This window comes from Mobula hypostoma, chromosome 10 (genome assembly GCF_963921235.1).
Source record: "Mobula hypostoma chromosome 10, sMobHyp1.1, whole genome shotgun sequence".
In the NCBI taxonomy this organism is placed as follows: domain Eukaryota; kingdom Metazoa; phylum Chordata; class Chondrichthyes; order Myliobatiformes; family Myliobatidae; genus Mobula; species Mobula hypostoma.
In genome coordinates this window covers 32,124,955-32,145,417 of record NC_086106.1, presented here as the reverse complement: position 1 = coordinate 32,145,417, position 20,463 = coordinate 32,124,955, and the positions used below count along the sequence as shown (strand labels likewise).

Below are 20,463 nucleotides of genomic sequence, written 5' to 3'. Positions count from 1 at the left end.
GCATTCTGGTCCCAGACCCTGTCCATGTCCACTCTGTCTCGGCCTGTCATTATTCGACAGGTTTCAATGAAAACCCCTCCCCCATTCTTCTAAACTCCAGCCCAGAGCCATCAAACGCGCCTCATACGTTAACCCTTTAATTCCCAGAATCATTCTCATGAACCTCCTCTGGACCCTCTCCAATGCCAGCACATCCTTTCCTAGACAGCTGCTCACACTACTCCAAGTGTGGTCTGGCCCGTGCCTTATCAAGCCTCAGCATTAAATCCTTGCAGCCTGATGCGTGGCACCTCGTCAAAGCCCTTCTGAAAATACATCCACCGATTCTCCTTTGCCTATCTATCCTGCTTGTTACTCCCTTGAGGAAGCCATGCTGACGACAGTCTGTTATCAAGTGCCCCGAAGCTTGATGTACACCTCGCCGACCGCAGTAGTCAGGCTAACTGGTCTGTGATTGTTTCCACAGAGCGCAGCGCCGCTCCGCCGCCACAACTCCGGTTTGCTCACTCACTTCCGGCTCAGCAGCAGAGGCCGGATCTGACATCACGAACATGCGCAGTACGCTCCTACCACACAAACGCTTCCGGGAGGCCGGCGGCAGGTAGGGGCAGAGCATCGGGTCCCGGGTTTAATCAGCGCCGAGGCCGAACCCGAACCTGGAGCCAAACCCGCGGAACAAGGTGGTGAAACTGACGCGGAGAGCTACCACACTGGGACCATACCGGCTCTTCGCCTCCCTCCCCGCCGCAGCGCCGGAGTTTTCATTATTCGTCTCGTCAGTCTGGGGCGGAATATCCCGGGGGAGGGGGGGGGGAGGGAAGCAAGGCTGTATGGCTGCGCATGCGCATTGTGCCTGATTCGGTTCGTCCGGGCGGGTTGCTGGAGCGCAGGGGATTCTGGGTCACGTGGCTGACATTTCTGTTGTCTCAGTTTGCCCACAAACCGAGTCCCGAAACTCAGACAGGCAGATTGCAATCCGGTTTGCTCTCCGAATCCCGCCACTATCCAAATCCCAGATAAAGGCCACGGTTGAGATTGACACCAAAAATTAAGGAATAATGTTGATATTGTGATTCCACGAATTGCTTGATTAATTCTATTTATTGATCTATTTGATATTCAGCGCGGAACAGCCCCTGAGAGCAAAACCGCCCAGCAACCCCCAATTAACGCTACCCTAATGACAGGAGAATTTATATTGACTAATTAACCTCCTAACCAATACGTCTTTGGACTGTGGGAGGGAAAATACAGCACCCAGAGAAAAACCCACGTGTTCCACAGGGACAATGTACAGGCAAATCAGAGAGAGAGCGAATTGAGTTCTGGACTACAGCTGGTTGCACTAACCGCTATGCTAAAATGTTTGCATGGGTTTCCTCCAGATGCTCTGATTTCCTTCCAAAGACGTGCTGCCCCACAGGGCAGATCAGCCTGTCTCTAAATAAATAAAATGAAATGTCCTCTCTATAAATACTGAAACCTTTCCCATTTGCAGGAGAATACCCCCAGCTCTCTTTGCGTAATTCTTGAACCTTGGGGATAATTTACCAGCTCTTCTCAAAATATGCTTTTAGGTGGGGGGGGGGAGGTGTCCAACCAGGTCTCTCAGACTCAAGATTCTTGTGAAAGGTGCCATCTCCAACAGTGCAGAAATCCCTCGGTACTACAATGGCATTTAATTTAAGTGGTGTGTCTTACGGAGATACTCTTCTATAGAACCCTGGTTAGACCACACTTGGAGTATTGTGTTTGGCTCTGGTGTCTTCATTATAGGAAGGTTGTAGAAGCTTTCGAGAGGGTGCAGCGTAGATTTACCAGGATGCTGCCTGGATTAGAGAGCATGTCATACGAAGAAAGGTTGAGCGAGCTGGGGATATTTTCTTTGGAGTGAAGGAGGGTGAAAGGTGTACAAGGTGATAAGAGTCATTGATAGTGTGGGCAACCAGAGACATGCCTAGGGCAGAAATGGCTAATACAAGGGGCACCATTTTACGGTGATTTCGAGGAAAGTGGGGGAGGGGAGGTATCAGAGGTAATTTCTTTGCATCAAGTGGTGGGTGCATAGAACACACTGCCAGGGTGATGGCAGAAGCAGATGCAGTGGATGATAGAAGTGGGAGGGGAGGGGAGGGTGAGGTCGATCGTGGGCTGAGGAGCTTGTGCTGTAATGTTCTATGTTCTAATTTTGTGTTTGTGTCTCTGCAGTGGAACTTCAAGTCCAACGTTTGGTGAGGGGCAGTTCTCCATTCTGCCTGAAATGATCAGTTCAGAATTGCTGACTTACATTTATTGATTACTTTTGTAACACTCCCGTTGAAGGGGATTGTGAGTAGATGTTTGTCTCTGGGAATCTTAAACTCAATACCACACCAGATCTGCAGCGTCTGTCGGCTCAACAGCGTCGCGGAGTGTCACAAGTCGTTTGACTGTGGAGTAAGAGTTGCTTGTTTCTGATGCTTAACCAGACAGGGAACTTAGACACAGTTAAATCTGCATTCTCTACCTGCAGGAAGCTTTTTTTAAGCTTCTGAAGGTGTGAGCAAATAGACCCTGAGATGTCAGTAAGATAGAAACCCAGGGGATTCTGCATTTGCCAGAAATCCAGAGTAACACACAAATGTAAAATACTGGAAGAACTCAGCAGGTCAGGCAGCATCTGTGGAGAGGAGTAAACAGTTGACATTTTGGGCTGAGACAGTTTATCAGGACTGAAATATCTATGATAGTTGTATAATGTTTGGAAAAGAAATAGTCCCCTCTCCTAGTGGGAAACTGGTGCATCATGTTGTGGGAAGAATTCATTGATTTAGCCTCCTGCTCAAAGCACCTTGTATCCATCATCCTCACAGGCAACAAGCTGTTCCATTGCTCCTCGTGGGATCGGTTGTTCAGTCACCTGACCTGATGAGACCCCAGCGAGAATCTGGGGAGAGGTTATTCTGCTGCTCGGAGTGTGGGAAGGGATTCACCCAGTCGTCCAACCTGCTGAGGCACCAGAGGGTCCACAACAGGGAGAGGCCGTTCACCTGCTCAGAATGTGGGAAGGGATTCACCCACTCCTCCAGCCTGGTGATTCACCAAAGCGTCCACACTGGGGAGAGGCCGTTCATTTGCTCCGAGTGTGGGAAGGGATTCGCCATATTCTCTTACCTTCGCAAGCACCAGCGAGTTCACAGCGGGGAGAGGCCATTCACCTGCTCCAAGTGTGGGAGGCAGTTCTCCCAGTCAGCTCACCTGAAGAGACATCAGCAAGTCCACACGGGGGAGAAACCATTCACCTGCTCTGAATGCGGGAAGGGATTCACCCGGTCCTCCAACCTGATGACCCACCAGCTGGTTCACACCGGGGAGAGGCCATTCACCTGCTCCGAGTGCGGGAAGGGATTCACTCAGTCGTCCCACCTGCTGACGCACGAGCGAATTCATACCGGGGAGAGGCCCTTCACCTGCTCCGAGTGTGGGAAGGGATTCAATCGATCGTCTGACCTCCTGATACATCAGAATATTCACACTGGGGAGAGGCAGTTCACCTGCTCCGAGTGTGGGAAGGGATTCACTCGCTCATCCAGCCTGTTGCGACACCAGCAGATTCACACTGGGGAGAGGCTGCTCTTCATCTGCTCTGAGTGTGGGAAGTCGTTCACTCGGTCATCCACTCTTGCCATGCACCAGCGAGTTCACACCCAGGAGAAAAATTTATTAACTATAATTTAACCAAGCATTAACATTCTAACTAGCACAGCCACTCAGCTGCCCTTCACAGCCGGGTCTGAACCCTGGGCACTGGGCACGGCAGGGGTTTGATTCTGCTGCTCACCCCTATAACTGGGATGGAGTTTAATAGTCTGGTTCTGTGATGAATAAAGCTGTTCCATTTTAAACTGTATGTTTCAGACCTTCACTGCCTCTAGAATACACACAATGCATTAACTATTGTTTACTGTGAATTACTATTAACATTTTGTTGGAAAGTAAGGCCATTTGGCCCATCTGGTCCCTGCCAGTGTTTCTGCTCCATAGCTGCCTCCTCCCCTAGTACCCTGCTGGAATGTTCTCGTATGAAGGGTAATTGATAAGTTCGTGGCCTCAGGTAGAAGGAGATGAGTTATACAGCTCTCCTTACCTGCACGTGTAGTTCAACTGTTTTGAGTGATTACACAGAAAGTTTGAAGTTAATAGCTACAAACTTATCAATCACCCCTGCTGTGGACCGCTTTCTGGAGGTCCACGATGCCGACTTCTACAAAGAAGGGATCCGTATGCTCCACCAGCGCTGGACTAAGTGTGTAAATGTAGCAGGGGACTATGTTGAAAAATAAATGTACCAGGTTTTCTAAAATTGACTCCTTCTACCCTAGGATATGAAATTATCAATCACCCCTGGTATTTCTTTTCCCTCCCGTTGTCACTCAGATCTTCATTTCATCGCCTGACCCCCCCCCCCCCCCCGGCAACACACACGTCACTGGAAGATCTCAGCAGGTCAGACAGCATCTGTGGAGGGGAGGGGAATGAACAGTCATTCTGGGCCATCGCACTTCATTGGGACTGGAAAGGAAGGGAGAGGGAGCTGGGAAGGATTACAAGCTGGCAGGTGAGAGATGTAATGAGGTGGGTGGGGATGAAGGAAGCAGCTGGCAGGTGATGGGTGGGAAACGTAAGAGGCTGAAGAAGCAGGAATCTGATAGGACGAGAGTGGACCGTGGGACAAAGGGAAGGAGGAGGGACACCAGGGGGAGATGATAGGTGAGGAGAAGGTAGAGGTTGGCCCAAGTGAGCAATTGAGGAAGGGGGAGGGGGGAAATTACCGGAAGGTGGAGAAATTGGTGTTCATGTCGTCAGGTTGGAGGCTACACAGACAGAATATGAGGTGTCGCTCCTCCAACCTGAGAGTGGTCTCGTCATGGCAGGAGACGAGATTATGTCAGAATGGGAAATAAGATTCTACATTAACCTTACTCTGGGTGAAGGGCTTTCCCCTAATTTCCCTACAGGGACTTCTACAAACTGAAGGACAAGATGAGCTTGCTGGTGTGCCATCATACACATTCCCTGCGCCTTAAGTTGCTGGTGCCTGGGGGGATTACACTGGGTAGTTTACTCCAGACAGTTCAGGAAACAACTACTTTTACGTCTTCTTTTCCTTTCAAATGTGGATCTGCTACTGTTAAAGCCTGTGATCCACATTCTGGTGGTGTGTTTTCGGGCCGATTGAGCAACCTGGCACTTTGCTGTCTCTGAGGATGCTTCAAGTGAAATGTGTGGCCTCGAGGACAAGAGGCCTAGAGAGGGGGTGCGAGCCCATGGTCGACTGCTATTTGTCACCGGTCACACTGGTCAAAGCACCAAGGAAGGTTGAAATAATGGAGGTGAGTGGGGAAGGTGGGCGGGTGTCCTGTGCCGCCTGCCAACGCCTCGCTCACTGCTGTCAGACGAAGGTGTCTGTGTGTGACAGTCTCTCGCTCACTCGCTGCTCCCAAAGGAAGGTCACTGCGGTTGAACGGTCTTTCCCTCGTTGCTGTTGGAGGATGGTACCGGAGTCCTGGGTTTTGGGCAAGGTTTGAACTGACTGAATATGCCTGGACTATTCAATCTGGTGTTACAGTTTCTGTGCTTTTAACTTTTTTATTTGGTTTCCATTTTAATGATTCTTTTTGCATGGTATGGGGGAGGGTTGATGTTCATTGTTTGAACAAGTTCCATGGTTTTTTTTGTTTCTTGGCTGTCTGTGGAGAGGACGAATTTTAGGGTTGTATACTGTATACATATTTGCCTTGACGAATAAAAGCAAATATTCCACCCAATCGACCTGTGTAGCCATGAACCTGGATCCCAAAATCTCTCTGGTCAGGAACTCTGCTAAGGACCTTGCCCAAACAGTTGCCCTACCAAGGTACAACGCTTCACATTAATCTGGGTTAAACTCCATCTGCCATTTCTCTGCCCATATCTGCAACTGACCTATATTGCACTGTATTCTTTCTCAGTCTCCTACACTACCACAACTCCTCCAATCTTGGTATCACCCACCGACTTACTAACCACCCATCTACATTTTCATCCAGGTCATTTATATACATCACCATCAGCAGAGGTCTCAGCACAGATCCCTGTGGAACACCACAAATTACAGACCTCCAGTTCGAATTAGTTCCTTCAACCAGGGAGAGGGAAGCGCAGAATCAAATATCGCTGTGATGATCGTACATTCTAGTATCAATTGTTTGGCGACAATAAAGTAAAGTAACCACTACCCTCTGTCTTCTATGTGAAAGCCAGTTCTGAATCAAACAGCCAATTTGCTGTGGACCCCCTACATTTTAATCTTCTGGATTAGGCTCCCATGAGGGACTTTGTCAAACACCTTACTAAAATCCAAGTAGACCATATCCACTGCCCTACCCTCATCAATCACCTTGTCAAAAAAAAAACCTCAGTTAAGCTGGTGAGGCACGACTTGCCATACACAAAGCTATGCTGGCTCTCCCTAATTAGGCCACAGATTTTGAAGTGCTTATATACCTTATTCCTGAAGAATTTTCTCCAGGAATTTCGCAAGGATCACCATTCTGTAGTTCTGGATTTTCCCTTGTTCCCTTTTTAAGTGGAGACATAACATCAGCCAGTCAGCAGTCCTCCAGGATCTCGACTGTGGCTAGAGAGGACATGAAGATACCGGTCAAGGGCCCACCAATCCTATCTCTTTCCTTCTTCAATAACCTGTGTAAATCCATCAGGTCCTGGAGATTTATCCACCTTAATACTCATTAAGAGGCCCGAAACTTCCTCCTCCTCAACCCCGAAACGCCCTAATGTATTTATATACTCGGCACTGATTTCCTGGTCCTTCATATCCTTTTCCGTGGTAAACACTGAAGCAAAGTACTCATTAAGTACCTCACTCACATTCTCTGCATCCAAACAAATGTTCTCTTTTCCTTGAGTGGTTCCACCCTCTTCCAAGTTATCCTCTTACTTTTGATGTATGTATAGAATGCCTTGGGATTCACCTTAATCCTATTTGCCAAGGACTTTTCATGGCCCCTCCTGACTTTCCTAATTCCCTTCTCTAGTTCTTTTCTGGCTTCTTTATAATCGTCATGCACTTCGTTTGATCTGAGATTCTGAAGCTTTACATACCTTTCTTGTCTAAATTCATCACCTCTCTCCACCAAAGTTCTCTATCTTTCCATCACTGTCCTTCCTTCTAACAGGAACATATATTTCTTGTACTCTGTGCAATTGCTCTTTAAAAAACACTCTCCACATGTCTAATGTGAGCTTGCCAATTAACTCTTCTTGCCTAATGCCCTTTTAATTGGTGCTACCTCAATTGAAAACTCTCCTGCAAGGACCATGCCTATCTTGGTCCATAGAAATCCTGAAAGATAAGAAGTTGTAGTCACTGTTCCTTAACTGCTCACCCACTGAAAGGTCAGTCACCTGGCCAGGCTCGTTACCCAACACTAAGTCCAGTACGGCTCCTCCTTTCACTGGACCATCCACATATTGATTTAAGGAACCTTCCTGGATACACTTAACAAACTTTGCCCCATCTAAACCCCTGGCATTTAGAAAGCCACAGTTTATATTAGGGAAGTTGAATTCCCCCTATGACAACAACCCTATTACTTTTACACATTTCCTTAATCTGTTTACATATCTGTTCCTCATTATCTCAGTTGCTGTTAGGGAGTCTGTAGTACAATCCCATCTGTGTGATTACAGTCTTCCTATTCCTGAGTTCCACCCAAATGGACTCAGTGTCTGACCCCTCCATTATGTCTCCCCTGAGTGCAGCTGTGATATTGTCCCTGATTAGTAGTACAACTCCTCTATCTTTTCTAAAACTTCAAAAACCTGGTATATCAATCACCCATTCCTTCCCCTCTCTCAACCAGTTTTTAGTGATGGCCATAACATCGTATTTCCATGTGCTGATCCATGCTCTTTTCATCATCTTTACCAATAGTACTCCTAGCATTAAAATATATACACTTCAAACTATCCAACCCATCACACCTGTTATTTCAAATTTGCCCTTCAATACATTCCCTGATATCTACCTTCCTTACTGATCTGGGGCTCCAGTTCTCAGTCCTCTGCAAAACTAGCTTAAACTACCCCTAAGTAGCATTAGCAAACCGCCTGGCCAGGATATTGGTTCTCCTTCAGTTCACGAGTCACCTGTCCCTCTTCTACAGGTCACCTCTTCCCCAGAAAATGTCCCAATGATCCAAGAACGTGAAACCCTGTCCCCTGCACCATCTCCTCAGCCACTCATTCATCTGGGCTATCACCCCATTCCTACTTTCACAAGCCCATGGCACAGGGAGTAATCTGGAGATTACAACCTTGGAGGCCCTTTTCAACCTCTTTCTTAACTCCATATACCCACTGCATAGGACCTCTTCCCCTTTTCTGCCTATGTCATTGGTGCCAATATGCACCAAAACCTCTGGCTGTTCTCCCTCTCCCCTTGAGAATATCAATAGACAATAAGTGCAGGAGTAGACCATTCAGCCCTTCGAGCCAGCATCGCCATTTACTGTGATCATGGCTGATCATCCACAATCAGTACCCCGTTCCTGCCTTCTCCCCATATCCCTTCACTCCGCTATCTTTAAGAGCTCTATCTGACTCTTTCTTGAAAGAATCCAGAGAATTGGCCTCCACTGCCTTCTGAGGCAGAGCAGTCCACAGATCCACAACTCTCTGTGTGAAATATCCTCTAATACCTCATGGACCCTAGCACCCAGAAGGCAACACACATTCCTGGTGTCTCTTTTACGGCCATTGAATCTCCTATTGACTCCCCTGTAACTACCACATTGCCCGACTTTCCCCTTCCCTGTTGAGCCTCAGAGCTACCAGCCTGGCTGCTAGTCCTGCCCCACAGCAGTATCTGAAGAGGTGTAATTGTTGCAGAGGGGAAGAGCCACAGGGGAACCCGCACTGACTTCTTAACCCCCTTACCTCTCCTGGTAGTCACCATCTACTGTCCGATGCCTGTACTCTGGGTGTGACACCTCTTCAAAAGTCCCATCTATAATGTCTTCAGCCTCCCGGATGATCCCGAGCAAATCCTACTCCAGATCCAACTCCTTGACCGGTCAGTCAGGTGCATTTCCCGCAGATGTAATCTACATCTGACAGGGGAGCATTCCAACCTGACTGCTCTGTAGTACAGAACTACAAGGCTTCCCGGCTCTTAAGTGTGCCTTCGCCTGTTCAGCCAAAGCCTTCACTCTCTGACAATGGCCGCACTGCTTGATCCAACCTTTCTTTTACTTGCAGCGGAGTTCGCCGAATGACACCGACACTTACCGCACCATGTACGTTTACAGCCAGCAGTCACATCACTAGGTACAGGTGTACCGAATAAAGTGCCCAGTGAGTGCACGTCTATTGGCAATTTGCTCTGGTGTTGGTCAACAACAATCAACAGTTCTATATATAAAAAAAATTGTATAAACATAAAGTTAGAGCTTAAAGGATAGATGTTGAATAAAATGGGCACGAATACATAAATAACAGCATTTATTTACAATACAAACAGCATTATAAAAAAGTGGTTTAGAGTGTTTCAGAAACACGAGAAAATCTGCAGATACTAGAAGCCAAAGCAACAGACACAAAATGCAGGAGGAATTCGGCAGGTCAGGCAGCATCTACAGAAAAGAGTCAACAGTTGATGTTTTGGGTCTCAACCTTTCAGTCCTGATGAAGGGTCTCAGCCTGAACGTAGACTGTTTATTTGTTTCCATAGATGCTGTGTGTGTGTTGATCAAGTGTTTGCAGTGTAGTGTGTGAGGTAGTAAATAGAGGGAGGTGGGGCTAACTAGAATGGTTGATCAGATTAACAGCCTGGGGGGGAACTGTCAAAATGGCGTTAAATTGTTGTTTAATAGCGCTTTCCAGAAGGGAGTTTTTAGAAAAGGCATTATGGATTGTGTCTGCGATGATTTTCCCTGCCCAGTTCTTTCTCCTGGACACGTACAGCTCCTACATGACCGTAGATTGCAGCCAATGACCTTTTGACAGTATACTGTAGTTTTTGTAAACTGCGAGAGGATGCCACATCAAGCCAGACAGTAATGGCTGATGCGAGGATGCTCTCTGTGATGTCAGAGTAGAATTGCACCTGTACGTTCTGGGGAAGATGGAATTTGACCAACTGCCCCCGATGGTAGAGGGGCTTCTGGCACCGGTGAGGGGAGGGGCTGTACTGCGCCTGGACAAGGGTGGGACAATGAGTCGACTATACCTTCCACCTCTGATCAACGAGTCTCTTTGCAGAACTCACTCCCTGTAACCAACTCAGCAGAACAAAATTCAGGTTTCCCAGAAAGCTTGTGTTTTGGGAAAAGTTCTAAACATTTTCTAATGGCATTCTCAGCTTTGTCATTTGATTGTGGATATACTGTAAAAATCATTGTAATATGTGTCACAAATCCAAAACTTTGATAAAAACTGTAGGTGTAAATTGTGGCCCTTTATTGCTCCACTGTTCTGAACTCACATTATGTTAAGTTTCAAACACAAGATTCTGCAGATGCCTGAAATCCAAAGGTACGCATAAGATGAAAGAGCTGATTGTGAACTTCAGGAAGAGTAAGACAAAGGAACGCTTACCAATCCTCAAAGAGGGATCAGAAGTGGAAAGACTGAGCAGCTTCAATTTCTTCAGTGTCAAGATATCTGGGGATTTAACCTGGTCCCAGCATATCGATGTAATCATAAAGAAAGCAAGACAGCAGCTATACTTTATTAGGAGTTTGGAGAGATTTGGCATGTCAACAAATACACTCAAAAACTTATATAGTTGTAACTTCTATAGTTGTACTGACAGGCTGCATCACTGTCTGGTATGGAGGGGCTACTGCACAGGACCAAAAGAATCTGCAGAGGGTTGTAAATCTAGTCAGCTCCATCTTGGATACCAGCCTACAAAGTACCCAGGACGTCTTTAGGGACCAGTGTCTCAGAAAGGCAGCATCCATTATTGAGGACCTCCAGCACCCAGGGCATGCCCTTTTCTCACTGTTACCATCAGCTAGGAGATACAGAAGCCTGAAGGCACACACTCAGTGATTCAGGAACAGCTTCTTCCCCTCTGCCATCCGATTCCTAAATGGACATTGAACCCTTGACACTACCTCACTTTTTTAATATACAGTATTTCTGTTTTTGCACATTTTAAAAATCTATTCAATATATGTAATTGATTTACTTACTGTTTTATTTTATTTATTATTATTTTCTGTCTCTGCTGGATTATGTATTGTATTGAACTGCTGCTGCTAAGTTAACAAATTTCACGTCACATGCTGGTGATAATAAACCTGATTCTGATTCTGGCACAGAAAATGCCAGGGGAGCTCAGCAGTTTGGGCAGATTAGATACCTGAACAATGCACCTGCTTTTTCCCCTCCCGTACTACGCTTGGGTTTCTCGGGTGCTCCTCATACGGGCCTGCTCATTTATGTACATTAAGGATGTTTGGGTTTTCCGATACCTCCATGTGTTCATTTCTAACGTGTCCAACGTCTCGGCTATCTCCAGTATTACTTGGATAACCCTCTTCGGTGGTGAAGGCAGGTGCAAAGAATTTGGCTCCTTGGACCACACCTCCAAAAAAACAAAACAAAATACTCACTGAACATCAAACACCATCCACAAATTCCCACGTTAGATCTTCCATGGACTATTATTTACTACTCATAGACCCAGAATCAGGTTTATTATCATTGACGTAGGTTGTACATGTTGTTGTTTGGAAGCAGCAGTATATAAAATTATGCAGCAAAAAATAAAGTAGTGGGGTCCAGAAGGAAAGTGAAATAGTAAGGTTGTGTTCGTGGGCTGTTCAGAAATCTGATGGCCATTCAGAAAAACCTGTTCCTAAAATATTGAGTGTGTATTTAGGCTCCTACGCCTCCTCCCTGATGGTAGTAAGGAGAAGGGAACATGTCCTGGATGGATGTGGTATTTTGAGACATCTCCTTTTGAAGATGTCGATGATAGGGAGGCTGGTGCCCTTGCAGTTTTTTCCCTGAGGTCCTCGATGGTGGGAGGCCTGCAAGCTCGATGGAACATTTTCCATGTGGAGGTCCCAAACCTGCAGAGGGTTCCGAGCTCAGCCAGCTCCATCATGGGCATCAGCCACCCAGCATCCAGGACATCTTCAAAAGCCGATGATTAAGAAGGCAGCATGCATCATTGAGGACCCTCATCACCCAGGACACACCCTCTTCTCATTGTTACCATCAGTGTGGAGCGACAGGAGCCTGAAGTTCTTCTGCTGTCAGATTTCTGAATGGTCCATGAACCCATAAACACTATCTCTCTCTTTTTGACATTAAATTTTTATTATACTTTTACCTATTTCATATTTTTATGCATTGCATTGCACTGCTGCCTCAAAACAACAAATCCCACATCATATGTCGGTGATAACAAAACATAAAATCAGATGTACAAACATAGAACACGAGAGCTCAGTACAGGCCCTTCACCCCATGATGTTGTTTATGAATGTGCAGGTCCTTTGGTCCACAGTATTGTTTCTACATCCATGCAACACATTTGGATTCCATTAATTTTGGCAGATAATCTTTTCTGTCACTTTCTCTACTGCTCTCATTAGACTTCGTTTCGCATCCAATTCCTTCCTAATCAGCCTGGCTCTTCTGGTCACTAACAAGAGAAATTCTGCAGATGCTGGAAATCCAAGCCAACACACAAAATGCTGAAGGAACTCAGCAGGCCAGGCAGCAGCTAGGCCAAAGGTACAGTCAACGGTTCAGGCCGAGATCTTTCGGCAAGACTGGGGAAAAAAGAGTAGATTTTAAAAGTGGGGGAGAGATGAAGTAAAGAGCTGGAACGTTGATTGGTGAGAGACACGGGGCTGGAGAAGGGGGAATCTAATAGGACAGGACAGAAGATCATAGAAGAAAGAAAAGGGGGGAGGAACACCAGGGGGCTGGCAAGGAGGTAAGGTGAGAGAGGGGAAAGGGAATGGGGAATGGTGGGGGTGAGACCATTACTGGAAGTTTGAGAAATCGATGTTCATGCAATCAGGTTGGAGGCCCCTTTAGTATTGTGGCTTTCTGGAGTTTTACATAGATTTGTGTTTAGCTAATTCTTTATTGCTATTGTGTAATGACTTTGGGATGATACCAGTTGTAGATATAACTATTGGGACAATGTATACCCTGTTCATGTTCCATAGTCTTTTAATTTCCTCTTTTAATTCAGCATATTTCCGGTGCTTTTCACTTATTCATTTTTGTAAGTTTGGAATGGCTATTCCTGTTAACTGTTCTTGCTTATTTATCCTGTAATATTATATTATGGATTGTCCTATCTGTACTAATTGGTCCGTTGTAATATAATTGCGTTGGACAAGAAGGCTGACAGTGGGTAGTCAAAACCGCCCAACACCATGCTACCTGCCATGAAGGCCAGGTATACAGAAAAGTGACGGGAAAAGGCCAGTAATATCTTAAAGGAACCCACCCACCTTGCTCATGGACTGTTGCCTCACTCCCATCAGGGTAATATCCACACCAGGGTATCAGACCTGAAAACAGTTTCTTTCTGCAAGCAGGAAGGCTGATCTCCACCCACCAACCCACGTCCACCACCCACCACCACTTCTTGTCAGTCTCCTCATGTACTTAAAATTGTACATGAAACAATCCTGAATCTGAATGTTGGGCGCAGGGACAATAACTTTATGCAATTATCTGTCACATTTTTGCTGGTGGGAGGTTTATATGCAGAGATTGTCAGTCCCGTTTGGGAAATGAGACCCTGTACGAAGGATCTCTGATTTCATTTCCAGCTTCCGCCAGCAGGGGGCACCCGTTGCAATTAAAAACGGCCTAGCGCGCGTGCGCACGACCAATGTCACATTAGAAACGCGCGCACTGCGGATCTTCCAGGCGGAAGCCGCTGGAAAGCAGGTAGGGGCGAAGCGACGGGCCGTGGGATGTTTCACCGCTGAGGGTAAATCCTAGCCGTGGGGGAAAACTCAGTCCAATTCCAGTAAACCCCGCGGGTCACCGCACCGGGACGGCGCCAGCCATCTTCCCGCGGGCCGCGCCGCCACGGCGGCTTTGTCCTGTCAACCTGGCCCGAGATGCATTGCGGTAAAAAGCCGCGCATGCGCGGTTCGTAGCGACCGTTTGTGATCTGCAGAAAATGCAGATAAATTTTAAACTAGCGGGCTAGCCGACGGCTGTATACATTTGCAAATCATGTGTATTTTGTTTATTTCCATACATTATCTATTTTCGTATAAAATTTGTACAAATATTGAGAACCTTTTTAAAAAACTCAGTCACGTACCTTGTGACGGGTTAAAGAACCAGCAGAAATGAAAAACACCTTTTGGAGTCTGGTATTGCTGTTAACTAATACTCGTTTATTAGTAACTACGCAAGACAGTAATAAAATTCAGGTATATCAGACAGGTTAGCAATGCTTTTATATATATATATATATATATAAACCAAGTTTCTTCAAGCCTAGGGGTACATGGATACAGTCTTACGGTGATGGGTAAAGTTCAGTTCGTGGGATTGAGTTGAGTGGTGATGGAGAGAGAGAGGTGTTGTGGTTGTCCGAGTAAGCCGATGCCCCCAATTCTGCCTGTTGTTCTCTGAAATCCTTTGGAAGTCACCGAATGTGACGACAATAAGGGACCATTTTCTGTGGTGGGGTTATCAACCCAGGCGAGGTTTGGACACTAATAACTTCCCACCGGTCACACCTTTTCCACACTGTGAGAGCCACTGATCGATCCTCCAAAAACCCACCTTTCTGTGGGCACAACAAAGCTCATCCAGTGTCCAAAATCATGTGTGTCTAACAACCAGCTGATCTTATATTTATCTCAGCATGCTGAACACCAGCCGTCCATCAAGTAACTCCTCCCTTCTCTCTGTGTAGGAACTCAGAAGCTGGCCGTGTCCTTGCAGAAATTCCAAACAAACTGTGAGCAGTCTTCGCCTCTCTCTCTCTTAATAACAAGGTGTGTGTGCTGTACAGCTCTCTCTCTCTCTCTTTTTAAAAGCACAGTTCATAAGGGATCATTCAGGATCCCGCCACAACTGTTTAAAAACCATTGAAAAAATAAACCCTGATAATACGTTTATTTGAATTGTGTGGGAAAATTAAAAGTATGGATAAAATAGAGTACAGAAACATGTTCTTTGGATATTTATGTCATATTTGCTTTTGGTTAGTTTTAAAATGATCTTGTACTTTTGCCCACGAAAGAGTTTCTCTCTAGTCTGTCAAGTTACTGAGTGATGTTTATAGCTATCAGATCTCCCCCCAACCATCTGTTTTCAGAGCAATCCCACTTCTACAGTCCACCCAGAGAACTAAAATCCCTCATCCCTGAGTCGTCTATTCATCCCCAGGAATAAAGCTTCAAAATAACTAGGTATTGATAGAGATCTAGAAGATTGTAAGGCTAGCAGAAAGGAGTTTAGGAATGAAATTAGGAGAGCCAGAAGGGGCTATGAGAAGGCCTTGGCGGACAGGATTAAGGAAAACCCCCATGACACTCCACAAGTCTGTGAAGAGCAAGAGCAGACGTGGGAGAATAGGACCAATCAAGTGTGACAGTGGGAAAGTGTGTATGGAACCAGAGGAGATAGCAGAGGTACTTAACGAATACTTTGCTTCAGTATTCACTACAGAAAAGGATCTTGGCAATTGTAGGGATGACTTACAGTGGTCTGAAAAGCTTGACAATGTAGATAGTAAGAAAGAGGAGGTGCTGGAATTTTGGAAAGCAATCAAGTTGGATAAGTCACCGGGACCGGATGAGATGTACCCCAGGCTACTGTGGGACGTGAGTAGGAGATTGCTGAGCCGCTGGCGATGATCTTTGCATCATCAATGGGGACAGGAGAGGTTCCGGAGGACTGGAGGGTTGTGGGTGTTGTTCCCTTATTCAAGAAAGGAAGTAGAGATAGCCCAGGAAATTATAGAACAGTGAATCTTACTTCAGTGGTTGGTAAGTTGATGGAGAAGATCCTGAGAGGCAGGATTTGTGAACATTTGGAGAGGCATAATATGATGAGGAATAGTCAGCATTGCTTTGTCAAAGACAGGTCGTGCCTTACGAGCCTGACTGAATTTTTTGAGGACGTGACTAAACACATTGATGAAGGTGTAAACTTAAATTTGCTGGACCAATAACCACACCACACACAGTTCTTTACTTTATCCTTTCACCGTTTATTTGTTCGAACTCAGCCGGCGAGCAGCTCGGAGCCAAGCATCAGGGAGACAGAATACCTCTCTCTCTCTCTGGCAGCTCATGATGAGCTTCTGACTAACATGCAGAAATGTTACATTTATAGAACTAGGAAACAAAGAGCACTTAGAGAAACTGGTATTCTTCACCAGCTCTGTTGGAGCAAAACTTAATTACTTAGATAAGAGAGTCCACTAAATCAGAGCTTTAATTAAAAAAAGGAATGTTCTGTCCAGTCTTTATCAGTTACTCCCTTTTGTGAGAAACAAGGAGGGAGCTTACTTCAGTGGTGTGAAACCGTGAGACATGGTGTGTGGACCTGTGTGAACTCAGCCCTCATATCATTCCCAAAGGGACAGCTGTGAGTTGTTAATCTAAACAAGCTGAAGGCCGATTTCTTAGAGAAGGACAAACTTTGCACTCTATCCAGAACAGGGCACGCACAAGCTGGCACTTAATTTTAACCCGTTATCTACAAGAATCCGAGAATCATTTCTTACGTCCCCTAATTCCCTTAAAACTTCTTCATTCCCTGCTTTAACAGATTGTCGCTTCTACAGCATGATACAAAGGCACCATAGGAAAACAGGCAATAATCAAAGTTAATACAATTAGACTTCTGAAATGCAAAAACAACCCTCAGAAGTCCCCAAATATATTAAAAGGCCAGGCCATTCTGCTGCCTTACCGGCCCCAAAATTGAGTTGCTTACTGCCAACATCTCAAATTTTCTGGATCTCTTGGGTTATGTATTTAGATAGATCAGTAATATTTGGGGATTTATCAGGGATATAGGCGCAGCATTCTTTTCCTATAATAGCACAGGTCTCTCCTTTTCCTGCTAATATAAAGTCTAGGGCCATCCTATTCTATAGTACTGTTTGGCGAATTGCAACCATTTCAGTGGATATCCCAGTTACCTGTGCTTGAGTATCGGTCAGTGCTCCAGCTGTATTATTGGCCAATTCTTCTAGAGCGGCTGCTAAATTAATCATTTCCCTGGAATTTCTGGCTACCCCATAAGAGTGAAAATCCAAAATCGTTTGGTTTCTGTTATGCATCTTCATGGCCTATTCCAATGGGGGTGATCTTGAGGCTGGGCCATGACTCTCAGATGAGATACTAATTATGCTAGAGAACAACAGCCGGTCCACCTTTGCTGGGACTTTGTGGGTCCCATCTACTGGCAGTTTCCCTTGGGAGTCATATATAGGTCCGATTTCCATACACCCAGTGGGTGCTATTTACTGGTTGGGGAGGGTCTGCAGTGGTATAGGTGGTACAGCTGCTATCTCCCAGAAAAAAATGCACCTTCCCCTCCATGGAAGCAACAGTAACAGGTAGCATTTACTACTCCACTGCTGGGCACCTGCAAGTATGGCCAGGATGCCTATCTCGCAGTATATGAGGTTCTGTTTGGTGGGGGCCTGAGATACCATCCCTCAAAACACTGACAGCCATAGTCGCCTCTGACTGGACTACAGTTCCTCACCTCACTTTCCCGGGTGTTATTTGAGAAAGCCCAGGCTGAGAGTTCCTCACTCTGGTTGAGCGGGATTACTGACATTGGGATCATAGTTTTACCATGCTGTGGAAATCCAGGAGGCCCCTAGTTCTACCTGTTTTCCATAGGTGTGACAGAGAGACAGAAGGGTGTTGACATGGGGGCCCCAAGATGCTGGGGTGCAACCAATACATTTTCCTTTAGTCCAAGAGAGTCCTCCACCGAGGTCAGAGTTTCCCTCGATCCCAGTTCTTGATCAGGACAAAAACTCCAGGCTCATTTGTGGGATAGTCACCATCGGGCTGGGTTTCATCTTCCCGATAGGCCTGCCATATCTGTGAATGCAAGCTTTGGAGAGTTTTAGTTAATTTGCATAAGTATTTTCTATCTCCTCCCCCAAAGTATGCATATCTAATTTTGCAGGTAAGCTCTCAGGGAGGAGCGGTAAACAAGGTCGATGTCCCCGTGGGGTTCTCAAAGGCTTCCCGTAGATAATTTCTGCAGGTGATAACTCCGTCTTACTTGATGGCGTGATTCTCATACGGAATAGGGCTAAGGGTAAAACCTTCAACCTGGTCAATCCAGTTTCCTGTGTAAGTTTGACCAACTTATCTTTCAAAGTACCGTTGGCGCATTCCAGTTTGCCGGCTGCTTTCGGATGATGGGTGCAGTGGAACTGCTGTTTTATAGCAAGATCTTTACAGACTTCCTCATATATTTTGGCAACAAAATGTGGCCCATTGTCCGAGCTTATCATTTCTGAAAGTCCATAGCGAGGAATTACTTCTTTTAGCAATATTTTCACAACGGTCACAGCGGTATTATCAGTTGTAGGAACAGTTTCAGTCCATCTGCTAAATACATCTACCGTCACTAAGCAATACTTATAACAATGCACTCTAGGTACTTCTATAAAATCAAGTTGTAAACAAGAAAAAGGCCCACCAGGCAAGGGGGTAGTTCTGGAAACACAAGGCATTCCCTTTCTAGCATTCGTTTTTTTTTTACATTGTAACACTCACTTTTCCTAGTAGCATGATCTCAAGGGTGATGACCACCCCCCACCCCCCCTGCCCGGCCAAGCTTTAGAACTCTTGTTTGGGTGGATGTTGCGTGATGTGTCCCCTGTGTCAGATCAGTACTCCGAAATAACAAACAGTACGCAATATGCAGTTAGACAAGTAAGATTTTATAACTCTTACTTTGACCATGAGACTAATAGAGAAATAAAATATAAAATAAAAGGCACCAATAACCTTATTAAACAGTCCAATGCACAAATCGTTGGAGCTCACGGATTTTCCTTCGCTGATCCTCCTTCGATCGTTGTTGACCTCTGGGCTCCTGCCCAGAGCCCCAAGGGTCGAACAACCCACAGACTCCTCAAGTCGCATCTTCTCTCTTCATCCTCCTGGCGCCTTCTCCCCGAAGCCCACGCAAACTAACAGCTTTCACACAGACAAGGAAGAATAACATCTCTTCCATTGGTTAGCCCTGAAGTCCAAAGTCCCGTTATCTCTATCTATAACCCAAACATGCTGCTACAGAAAACCCGTTACCTGAGCAGTTAACATTACAGAGAAGCCATTTTATTATAATGCTACAGAGAAGCCATTTATTAGCCTTAGCCGTTAACATAAAAGAGAAACCCTTACATTCAAATTAAGCATGCTTTGGCTCGTTTTTTTTGGTTGCTTGCTGGAAGTCAGGGTGCCACCAAGATTGTATTAATGTATTAACTATTCCCTCCTTGCCCAGGTGTGTACATGTGTACAATTATGTACATAATCTATCAAAATATAGATAAGAACATAGAGGGAACACAGACCTGTCCCGCAGGGGTCACCCGTAAATTGGTCTGAGGTTCAAGATGGCAACCCATTTGGGACCATAGTCTGCGCTCTCCTTCAGGGGCGTTCCCCTGGAAGTTACATATTTCCCCCATATCTGGCATACCCGTTCTTAGACTTTGTCTATTGGAGCTTGCTGGGTTCCCGAGGGGACTAAAAGTGTGGAATTCAAGGTTGTCTGTTTCGCTGCTGTATCAGCCCAAGCATTACCCTTAAATATCTCATCAGATTCCCCAGTATGGGCTACACATTTAATAATAGCGAACACTCGAGGTAGCTGTAGAGCGGTGAGGAAGTTGTTTACAAAGGTGGCATAAATGGGTGGCCAGAGGAAGTCAGAAATCCCCAAAGTCCTGTAGTCAGTGCATAATGGGAGTCTGTGTAAAAGTTCGCACTTTAGTCTGTTGCTAGGATACAGGCACAATTCAGAGCAAGCAACTCAGTCTTCTGGGTGGAGACAGCTGTTTCAAAAGAGGCCTGCTCAATTACTTTACTGTCCGTCACTATCACATAGCCAGAACATCGTTTCCCTGCTGGCTTCCATCCTCATAAAACGTTGCCTTGGCCTTGAGGGGGTATTGCGGAAGGGATGGGAGAGTCTTTCCTTTTTTCACGGTGTGGCCGACTTCATGGTCTGAAATTGCCCAGAGACGTGGTACAACATCTTGGGTTCGGTCACCATTAAAAGAGTGTTACCAGATGTCCCGTCTTCACCTCCGACTCCTTCCAGTATCGGAGCTGGCCCGCGGCCAAGTCTTGCTATTCTCCCTCAGTGCTGGAGGCTTGTTTTGTCGTGGTGTAGACAAGGAACCTCAGGCTCTTTGGC

The 20,463-nt window shown here is 45.9% G+C and overlaps 1 pseudogene; it reads left to right on the top strand.

Annotated features, from left to right (window-relative positions):
* The first annotated feature begins 589 nt into the window (after positions 1-589).
* The window catches only part of LOC134352819 (zinc finger protein 850-like), a 37,661-nt pseudogene continuing 17,787 nt past the window's right edge, over positions 590-20,463 (top strand).